Consider the following 10,650-nt stretch of genomic DNA (forward strand, 5'->3'; position numbering starts at 1 on the left):
AAGAGAGGTAACAGTGTCCAGCATAAATATTATTGCCAAACACTTGATAACATCAGACCCCAGAGTGATGGCCTTCTTGGGGATGATGCATATAGCAGGCATCACAAACCTTCAGTTATTCAACAGATTTGTCTACCAGCAGGCAGGATCTTATAAGCTGCTCTATCAACTGCAACCTGGAAAAAGGTGTGTGTGGTGCCTGAACTGCAGTGAATGTAGAGTAGATGAGGATGCTTGAAGATGGTGACCTTTTGGAAGTAACCATGCAACATGATAAAGCCATCCCTCATGAATATGTAGGTACATAAGGACATAAAAAAGGCTCCACCAGGTCAGACCAGAGGTCTGTCTAACCTAACATCAGGACCCCAACAGAGGCCATGAGTGGAAGCCTAGGGAGAAGTCAGAAAAAGGGCAAACATATACAATACTTCCCCTCAGTGCTCTCCCAGCCTCCAACTATTTTCAGCTCAGGAACTTCCTGAGCCAGATACAGTTTCTATGTATTTAGTAACCCTCAATGGATTTCTCTTCTGTGAACTCTCCTTGAATCCATATAAACTTCTTATATCCACAACACCCTTTGGTAAGAAGATCCACAGATCTACCTGTTGCATGAAAAGCCATCTCCTTCTGTTTGTTTTTCATTCTGCCTCTTAACTTCATGTAAATCTGCCTGCTCATGTACAGGAAGACAGCAAAGCCTACCCCATTCCGGCTCCCATGCCACTCACAAGCTCAGAAACCTCTCTCATATACCTTCCAGACATTTCTTTTTTCTACCTGAAGATACCTGTTTGAGTTGATAAGAAAACTAATCCATAAGGCGGAATTTGCAAAGGACTTGGGCTATTTTTATATATGGCTTCACTTGTCTTCAGACTCCAAAGGGTCTTGTCGTGTCTGTGATTAGTGGAGTCCCTCAGGGGTCAGTGCTGGGACCAGTGCTGTTTAATATTTTCATCAACGACCTGGATGAGGGAACCGAGTGTACCCTCAGCAAGTTTGCTGATGATACTAAACTGGGAGGAGTGGGTGACACACCAGAGGGCTGTGTTGCCATTCAGCGAGGCCTGGACAGGATGGAGAGTTGGGAGGGGAGAGACTTGATGAAATTCAACAAGGGCAAGTGTAGAGTCCTGCATCTGGGGAAGAACAACCCCATGTACCAGTACAGGTTGGGGGTTGACCTGCTGGACAGTAGTGAAGGGGAAAGGGACCTGGGGGTCCTGGTGGATAGGAGGGTGACCATGAGCCAGCAATGTGCCCTTGTGGCCAAGAAGGCCAATGGCATCCTAGGGTGCATTAGAAAGGGTGTGGGTAGTAGGTCAAGAGAGGTTCTCCTCCCCCTCTACTCTGCCTTGGTGAGGCCGCATCTGGAATATTGTGTCCAGTTCTGGGCCCCTCAGTTCAAGAAGGACAGGGAACTGCTTGAAAGAGTCCAGCGCAGAGCTACAGAGATGATTAAGGGAGTGGAACATCTCCCTTATGAGGAGAGGCTGAGGGCGCTGGGACTCTTTAGCTTGGAGGAGACTGAGGGGTGACCTCATCAATGTTTACAAATATATAAAGGGTGAGTGTCAGCATGATGGAGCTAGGGTTTTTTTCAGTGATGTCCAGTGATAGGACAAGGGGCAATGGGTGTAAACTGGAGCACAGGAGGTTCCATGTGAACATCAGGAAAAATTTCTTTACTGTGAGAGTGACAGAGCACCGGAACAGGTTGCCCAGGGGGGTTGTGGAGTCTCCTATGTTGGAGATGTTCAAGGCCCGCCTGGACAAGTTCCTGTGTGTTGTACTCTAGATTACCCTGCTTTTGCGGGGGGGGGTGGACTAGATGATCTTTTGAGGTCCCTTCCAACCCTTGGGATTCTGTGATTCTGTGTCTTGCAGTTGTGACTGAAAACCTCCAGCTTGCTCAGAGCTTGAGTTCCAGCTCTAATGCTGTAAGTGTCATGTGTTGGGCAGAGCTATGGGAATATAATTAATGGCCTGCACTAAATTCCAGGGAGGAACAGTTCCTAACTGTTCTGTACGGGTGCATGAGCCGTTACTAGAAGCATCTTCACCCTCCCTCACACCTCCCCAGCTTTGCCAGTAACCAATGTTCCCAGATTTACTTCCAGGGGTCTTATGATGTTATTCAGGCATACAAGCTGCATTTTGTAGACAAATTTACAAAGTTTCTAGCAGTGACCAGCATCTTAGCCTTTTCTCTCATTGTGTTAGCATGTAAATCTATTGTAAGTGCCCAAGGAAACCAAGAGCCTGCTACCTGCATAAACATCTCTGAGTACATACCAAAGGCATAGCATGCTCTCTGCTCTGTGTGTGTGTGTGTGTGTGTGTGTCACAGTAATCTCTGATCACGCCATCTAAAATAACCCCATGCATGGAACCAGGAATAGAAAGGGAGGAAGGATGCATTTTATGTAAATGTAGTCAGAAAGTCTGCAAGATAAATTGCTTCAAGTGGTTCTAAAGATGAAGAAATATGACTCACTTCCAGAGGGAACTGTTTTTGCTGGACTGGGCTGAGGGTGGTATTGTGTGTTAGGCAAGTACATGATTGCCATTAGTGTTTCACTGAGATACGTGTGGATGGGTCGAACATCCAGTAAACGGTATGTTGGGCATTCAGAGTGGGTGTGCTTCATGAACACTGAAGAAGCTCTTCAGGCAGAGGATGCACCTGTATTTTTGCAGTGCAGATACTTATACATAGCTTTTGCAACCAGTGTCACTACCATAAGGATGCTTGCCATGCTCTTGACAGAAAAAAGTCTATGGGCACCTTTGTCCAGGCAAGTAGGAACCTCTTGACTGGTTGAGAGCAGTGGTGCATTTAATTAAACACTCCACTTCCCAGAAAACCAGTGGCAACAAACACTGCAGAGGACAAGGTAAAAGTGCTCAGTGTGGGCTGCAGTGCTCTAGCAAGCTGCCAGCAGAAGTCTCCTCTGCCCCAGGGCTATCAGCACTCAGTTCCTCTGAAGCATGAGGGTTTAGTGATGTTTATCAACACTTCCCTGTAAAATGCAGCTACGTGTACCCTTATTCATCAGAGAGATAGCCATTCTTTCCCAGTGTTTTTCTTTCGCTAACTCCTCGCAGCAACTAGCAATTTCACTGAATTAATCTGTATCTGTTGACGACATCAGATATTTTATTTCTGACCATCTTTTCTCTCCATGTGTTATTGCCTGCTGAAACTAGGGCCGCTGTTGCATGTAGGAGATCTGAGGGATGCCTTCCATATGCAGCTCCGTGGCATGTCCCAGCCCTATGATGCCAATGGGACAGCAGTGGCAGGTCCCTGCCCCTTAGCCAGGTATGTAGTTTTGGTAGCATAACCCTACTAGAAACATATTGTGGCTCGGGTGTGTTTCTGAGCAGGACCCAGCTATCATTCATCAACGGTTGCATTGCAGCAGTCCAGACTCTGAATTTTCCAAAGCCCTGCTCCCATCCACATCCATTGAGGAGAGGAATGCAAGTTCACCCGGAAACCACCTTTCCCTTTCCACCCGCGCATTTCTGAGCGGGTTTGGTATTTCCCATCTCTAGATACCACATTTTTTCCACTGACTCTGCAGGCAGTGCCAGGACTTTCAGCGAGAGCCTAAATCTGTCAGCGTACCAGGAAGCGCAGGAAGTCAGACACTGAAACTTCCCATCCCGTTTTCAGCAGAGGGGTCAGCGCCGTCTCTGCCCTGCAGCACAACGACCAATTTACCGTCATCCCTTCACTGCTGGGACAGGAAAGTGCTTGCAGACAGACTCCATCCCTAGCGCCCCCAGCCCTCTGCAGAGATCCCTGCCAGGGTGCAGGGGTACCCACGGACGTGTGAGTGCTGCCTCTCTGCAGCCAGGGGCTTTTCCTTTCCCTCCGCACCTTTTCCTCCGAAGATGACGGGTGAGCCAGGCTCGCTTGCACATGCTGGGGCTGGTGGCAGGGTGGCACAAAGCCTGCATTGTGCACGCTGGCTGCCCTGAAAGGCAATCTGATTGTCTTCCCTGGCTCGGAGCAACAATTTGCTGGCAGTCGGGCTTGTGCCATTATATAACTGGAGATAGTCTGACTTGTTAAACAGATCTCCAGAACATGTCTCTCTTCCCTTATTTTGAAGAAACAATAAGCTTAGAGCTGGCTGACACCTTGACGCTGTTTGCAAGGGTATGAACAGAGCCTTTGCAGGAAGGAATTCACCCAGGGCATCACCTCCTCTTTGTGCATGGTAATGCGAAGTCAGCAAGGGAATCCCAGGAAAGGCAGAGACAACAAACTTGGGCTCCTTCAGCTGCACATCATGCTGTGTAACAGGCTTTCCTCCAGCTGGGAGAGGAGCTGTACAGAGAAGGCTTTTCAGCAATAAGCCTGGAAGAGCCCACAGGGTTAAACAGAGGGAATTTGATTTCCATGTTCACTTTGCCTCCTGCAGCTGCCCAGACCTACCTATGTTTACTAGCTGGTGAGGCAAAGGCAAAAGTTGTCCTTCTCAACTTCCATCCCTGAAAGAGTGCATATGCATGCATGACTTCCAGGCTGGTGAGGGATGCCCAAAGGCACTTTCCCCCAACACCTGCAAGAGCTGAAGGTGAAGGCATTATGTTGTCATGGTCATCTGTGCACCTCAAGCTCCTCAAGATTTCCTTCCCAGTCTGGGTGCTCTCACTGGGGCTTGTAATCTTCTTGGGAAAGAAAAAAAACTGCTCTTCTGAGCTTCATCTTTCTATGCTTCTGCATATGGTAACATCAATGGACAAACTGTTTCTCACTGACTGCAGGGAATAATTTAATCATGTTAACTTCGGTACAGGGCTTCCCAGACAGCTGTTTTGCTGCCTGAGTGTGAAACAGGGAGCAAGAATGGGTCAGCAAAAGGAGAAATGATTTGTTTGGCTGGAATTTCCCACTAGTTTTTAAATACCGATTTGTAAATACCAATGAGGTTGAGAGGAAAGAGCTTCTAGAGCCTGGTCAGAACCCGCCTGAAGGCAAGTGTCTGCAGTGCAAACCTCTCTGCACAAGCACTGAACCTAAATATCCCAGAACCAGAAACAGGCTATTTATCTTGTTCAGCTCCTCCCCTTTCCACACCTTTGATCTCAATGCTAAGCCTGCCTTTTCTGTTCCTCTTTTCTGTCTCACTTTCCCTGGGCCTCTGAAGCTCTGGGCACTGCATCCCTCCTCCAGAAAGAGGGTAGAAAAATATTGGGAGGTTGCTGCTCTATTATAACTTGGCAGCTGCTAGCTCTGCATGTCCATCTTCCTCCACTCCTCTCTCCCCCACTGTTAGATTCGATTTCATAAATAAATACCCTGCGTATTGACGTCAGTGTAGGCCTTGAGAAATAATACTCCTGCCGCTTTCTTTGCTAAGCATGGGGAACAGAGGGGAGCGGGAGGAGGAACAGAAGCAACAATGTCTTGGAAGATGAAGTCTTAATATTCTCTTAATTGCCTCCCTTCCTTTGCAGCTATGCCCCAGCTGTGAAGAAAACAAAGATTACCATTATCAGTGTGCCCTTCTGGCTTGAGAGGGGAAAACCAAGTATCCAATATTCCTGTTTCTGGTGATTTTTAAATTTATTTTTTTTTCTTTTTTATGAGGGGGGGATGATGGGGAGATACTTTGTCCTAGAAGTTGGAGGGGCACCGTCAGAGGTCCCTGTTCTTCTCACATGGAGCTGAAGAAAATTATATCCAAAATACTGGCTGAGCTTGGCATAGCACCTTGGTGAAATGAAGGCAATGGTTCTTTCACCTATGGAGAGAAGACAAAAGACAGGGCTGACATTAGACCAGATATCATCAGGATGGCTTCATCTGGTGGTCAGGAGATGGTTTCTAGCCACCAGATGTGATAAGACACCATTGGCTTGCCAGTAGAGGCAGTAAGCCAAGAAACCTGGGTGCTTTGGGAAAGATCTCTATTATTACATTATTAATTTCTTTAATAATATTTGTTTCCAATAACAAGCTTTGTAGCAAGATCCCCAGGTCTTGACTGCCTTCCTAAATCAGTTCCTTTCAACTCTAACACAGCTGAAGCTTGTGGTCTTTTACAGCATGGCCTTCATCTAAACAAACTGGTAGGAGGACAGAGAGGCACAGAGATTGTCCCAGCACTTCTCCCACAGAAAAGCATGAAAATACTTTATTATTTCATCTTACTGTCCCAAATTGTAGGCTCTGCTCCTCCTAAAGCTGGCCAGCAAAGAAGCACAAACATGTTCATGAAATAGATGTGAGAGCTCTGAAAATCAGTACAAGCCGAATTTATCTCTAGTAATTTTGTAAAGTGAAAGAGGTGATCTATTGCCGGTGACAGGGTGTAAGTTCAGCATGTGTCTCTTGCTGCTATCTGTCAACTACTCAGATACTTTAAATAGTGTCTTTTTTCCATCTGAAACTGTGTTATGCTTAATTCTTTCCAGCCAATGCTGCTTGCCATGTTGCTCTTTGGAGAGCACACATGGGAATGGATGCTCTACAGTGGATTGCTCAACTCCAGTCACTGCTGCACACTCTGCCTGTCCTGGAAACCCAAACCCAGGGATGCAAACAGCCAGATTAAGATAAGAACAGCCCATTTTGAGTGTCAAGTTTGACCTCCCATGCTGCCCAACCCAAAAACCGCTCTAGTTCAGAAATTTCCTGCCTCCAGGCTATTGCTTGCTGCTGAGCCAGAGCCTGGCAGGTTGGAAACCTCAACTATCAGTCCACTCTTGGCTCTGGCAGGGCTCTCTGCAAATGCTGACATGATTTGAATGAACATTCCTTGGGACATGCGCAGCTGGGTGTGTAGCAGGGAAGTGGGCCCCAAGATTACTGCGAGGACCTGTGCCTTTCTGCGAGGTTGAAGTTGTGTCTCCCACAGCACGCTGCCCATTGACAGCCAGAGAATCCTCGGTGCCCTGAAGGGGTGAGAGCCACTCCCAGCCCCTCAGTGGCAATGACAGGCAGGACACGGGGTCTGTTTGTCTTTGCAAACCGGGGCTCTCCCATTGCCTGCACTGGGAGCTGTGGAATTGCTGTGCTATCCCAGCCTCAAGGTGTTTTACAGCTCTCTTGTTCTTAAAGTGGGGGAAAAAAAAAAGAAGATACCAGATGTCAGAAGGTTGTTTTAGCTGCTTTGCTTTATTGATAGATACTGCATTACAAATGAGAAGTGCAATACATGCAAAAACCATCTGAATCTTGTCTACTGTTGAGTAAACGCAGGCGAAATAACCCCCAATACATTCATGCCTTTCCCAGGCCTCCCCACAGCCACGTAAACATCAGTGGACAATAATACATGCAACAAGGAAATCAGGTGTATTTAAAAAAACAAACATGGTTCTTCCCTTCATTTAGTGCAAGTACATCACTGAAAAAACAATGTTTTGAGAGAAGGTGGAACGAAAGGGAGAAAGCTGCTATGAGATACCAAGATAGAGGAACCAATTTGGAGGCTCAGTCCATCCTGATGGCACTAGTATAACTCACTGAAAGCTGGGAAAACAGCTCAGCTGATTTCTGGAATATAAAATAAAATAAAATAAAATAAAATAAAATAAAATAAAATAAAATAAAATAAAATAAAATAAAATAAAATAATGCTAAAAAATACTGTAGAAGGCAAAAAGAAGGGAAAAGTGTGCATTGGTTAGTGGAGTTTTTCCCCCTGTATCTGCCCCTACCCAGAGACACTGATTTACAGATCTTGAAAAGACTCTGTCCACTTCATTACAGCAAGTTGCACTTTCCCTCTTTCCCACCATCCCTGTGTGTATCATACTGGGAAAATGCCCTCTGAAGAGATGCTTTATGACAAAAAATTTGGCCTTTGCTCCCTGCAGAGCTACATGATAATACTGAGATCCAGATCTAGGGCTGGGCTAGGATGAGGGGCTGACTTTCACAGTCTTTTCTGGGACTCTAATATGTCATTTTAGGACTTCTCTGCTGAAATTATCCTTTGCCTACCCACCTTCTTGTATATCAGCAGAGCATTATGTGGAAGTCCTTGGACCAGCTGGGCTGAATGTGGAAGTGTGTTGACTGTCCAGACCTTCCAGGTGTCCATCCCCAGGCATCACTGCTGGCCGCTGCTGCAGCCTCCCATGCTTCTGCGACCCAGCAGCTAATCGGTTGGAGCTGTATCTGTGTGTAGAGGCATCATAACAAAGATCAGAGTCAATTCTGCCCAGCCATCTGAGCAAACATGGTATCTTGGGTTTGTTCTCAAGCCTGCAGCCTGAGGTTTTCAAGCTAAGACCATGATTTATCTGCCAACCTACAAAAAGATTTTGCAGGCAACAGGATAAACTTGAGCTGAAGCCAAGGTCGTTTCAACCTATTTTCCACCCACTGGCCAGGACCAGGCTCAGAGGTCCGTGTGGCTGCTTCAGTCTTTCCTTGCAAGTGAAGGCAGTCCCTGCCAAGCCAAAAGGCAGGATGGCATATTTTGAACAGTCTCCTGGTATCAAAAAAGAAATGAGCTGCTCTGATCTGGCCCCATGGTGACCCACAACAGGATAAGACAGAAAGCAATGTTAAAGATGAGCTGCGCTTGGAAACAGCATCATCACCCTTATGCTGCTTCCAGCATTGCTGCTTTGCTCTGTGGGGTATGCAGGCAAGAGATTTAGCTGAAGTTTTGCTTGGTTTTATCATCTCTAAATGTCCCCCACGATAGCTGTTTACACAGCAAAGAAAAGTTCCAAAGGCAAACTTTCCAGCAGTGGCTACCAGAAGCTGTGATGAATTCAGTCCTCACCCTTCACAGGGACACCTTTCAGTGCAAAGAAAACCAGATGTCTGCAGTAGATGACGGGACAGGGACAGGAAGGCAGTCCTTTCTCCACCTGCAATGAAACACATGTCCAAAGGAAGAAGCAAGCCCTGCATCTGTGCAAAAACCCTCCTGACCAGCCACAAAAATTCCAAATTCTGAGAAAAAAAGATTGTTTTGCTTACTGTGATATTTTTAAAGGAAACTGGTATAAACCATTTATTTTTAAATGCCTAAATCAGCAACTCCACTTCTGAGCTGGAAAAGTCATCTGAGGCAGGAGCCTGGGCTTGGTGAAGTCCTTACTCATGTTCCTTACCCCACAGTGACACTTGGGGTCTTGGCCATGCCAGACGGACTGTCCCAATTTGGGAGATTAGGGATGCTTGGGCACTGTTTTGCCCATCAGTTTTTCTACTACCAGCCTGGAACGTTAGTATTTTACCTCCTATTTGTGCATGATGGTTGCATGTGATAAAAAGCAGCACATGAGGATCCCTGAAAACTTAAGAGAGGCTTATATTGACTCCAAGAAACCAGAGAAGCACTGTCTACTATGAAACCCAACTAGATACAACATTCTTTTTCTTTTATTTGTCTTTGGGACATCTTCAGCTCCTGTCCGGCTTTAGGGTATCTGGGAACAGCCTAAACCAGTAAAAGCTAAGCAAATACCAACAACCACTGGGAAACATACCCTAAATCTCACGAAGAATCACCAAGCGCTTATTTATCTCAGTGGGTTCAGAGGGACATCTGCTATGGGATTGAGGTTTCATGGCTGTTTCTAAGGGCATATCACCCTCTGTTTCAGGTTTGAGCCCTGAAAAAGAGAAGCTGCCACACACTCTGCTCCTCCACAAAGAGCGGCACTCAGCGTGGCCTTCTTCCCACCCAACTCTCACCCCAGGAGCAAAAATAAATGAAAAGCAAAAGAAAAAGTCAGGCTTCATATTCTGGATGGATATTTATTTGCTTAAACAGATTTTGTTGGGGTTTTTTTCTTTTTTTTTTTCTTTTTTGGTACAAAGCATCCAGGAAAGCTTTTACTTCTCTTTTTAAAAAATAAAAACTAGGTTTCTTTTAAAAAAAGACACATGAAAAGAAAAAAAAAAGAAGTCAATCATTTGCAATTGCTCTGTTTTTTCTGCCTTCCCCACCCACTCCCCTTCCCCCCCCCCCCTTTTAATTTGGACCGATTTTCATTCTTTCCATATATATTTAATAAAATAAATAAAGGATTTTCTTTGTCGTGTATTGCAGTGCCATATTTTTTTAAAACAAAGGCTTCATGGCTCAACATTGCAAGGTAATAACAAACAAAAGGATTACACATTAAAATCCTCCCCCTCTCAAGACTCCCCCTAGCCCTCCCCTCCAAACCACGAAATAGAATACAATTCAAGTAGTCTTTTTTTTTTTTATGTTTTAAATGTATGGATATATAAGACAAAGCAAGTACAGAACTGGTTAACAGAGTGTCCCCATTTTATTAGCAAGTGAGAATATATTAGGGAGATGTAATTGATTCCCCCCTTTTTATGGTTCCTAGACAGATAATATATATTATTTTAAAGCCAACCTATTTTACAGCCCTCGACCACCTCTCAAACCCATCCACTCACTGAGTCCCAGGCCTCAAGCCAGAGACTTGCCTTTCCCCTCATCCCATGCAGCGGTCCCAGCCCTGCAGCCACCCGGTGCAGCCCTCCTCTTCTGCAGCCCTGGGGGGGGGGGGGGGGCACAAGGAGAAGGGTGGGGGGCATGGGGCAGGAAGGGCGGGTCCGGCGAGAAGGATGCAAGGGGCAAGAGAAGGAAAAGGAGATGGTGGGGCATGGAGCTGGTGGTTCTGCAGGGCCTGACGGTG

Source organism: Pezoporus occidentalis, unplaced genomic scaffold (assembly GCF_034315485.1).
Source record: "Pezoporus occidentalis ecotype Australia unplaced genomic scaffold, CSIRO_AGI_Poc_V1 ctg137, whole genome shotgun sequence".
In the NCBI taxonomy this organism is placed as follows: Eukaryota; Metazoa; Chordata; class Aves; order Psittaciformes; family Psittacidae; genus Pezoporus; species Pezoporus occidentalis.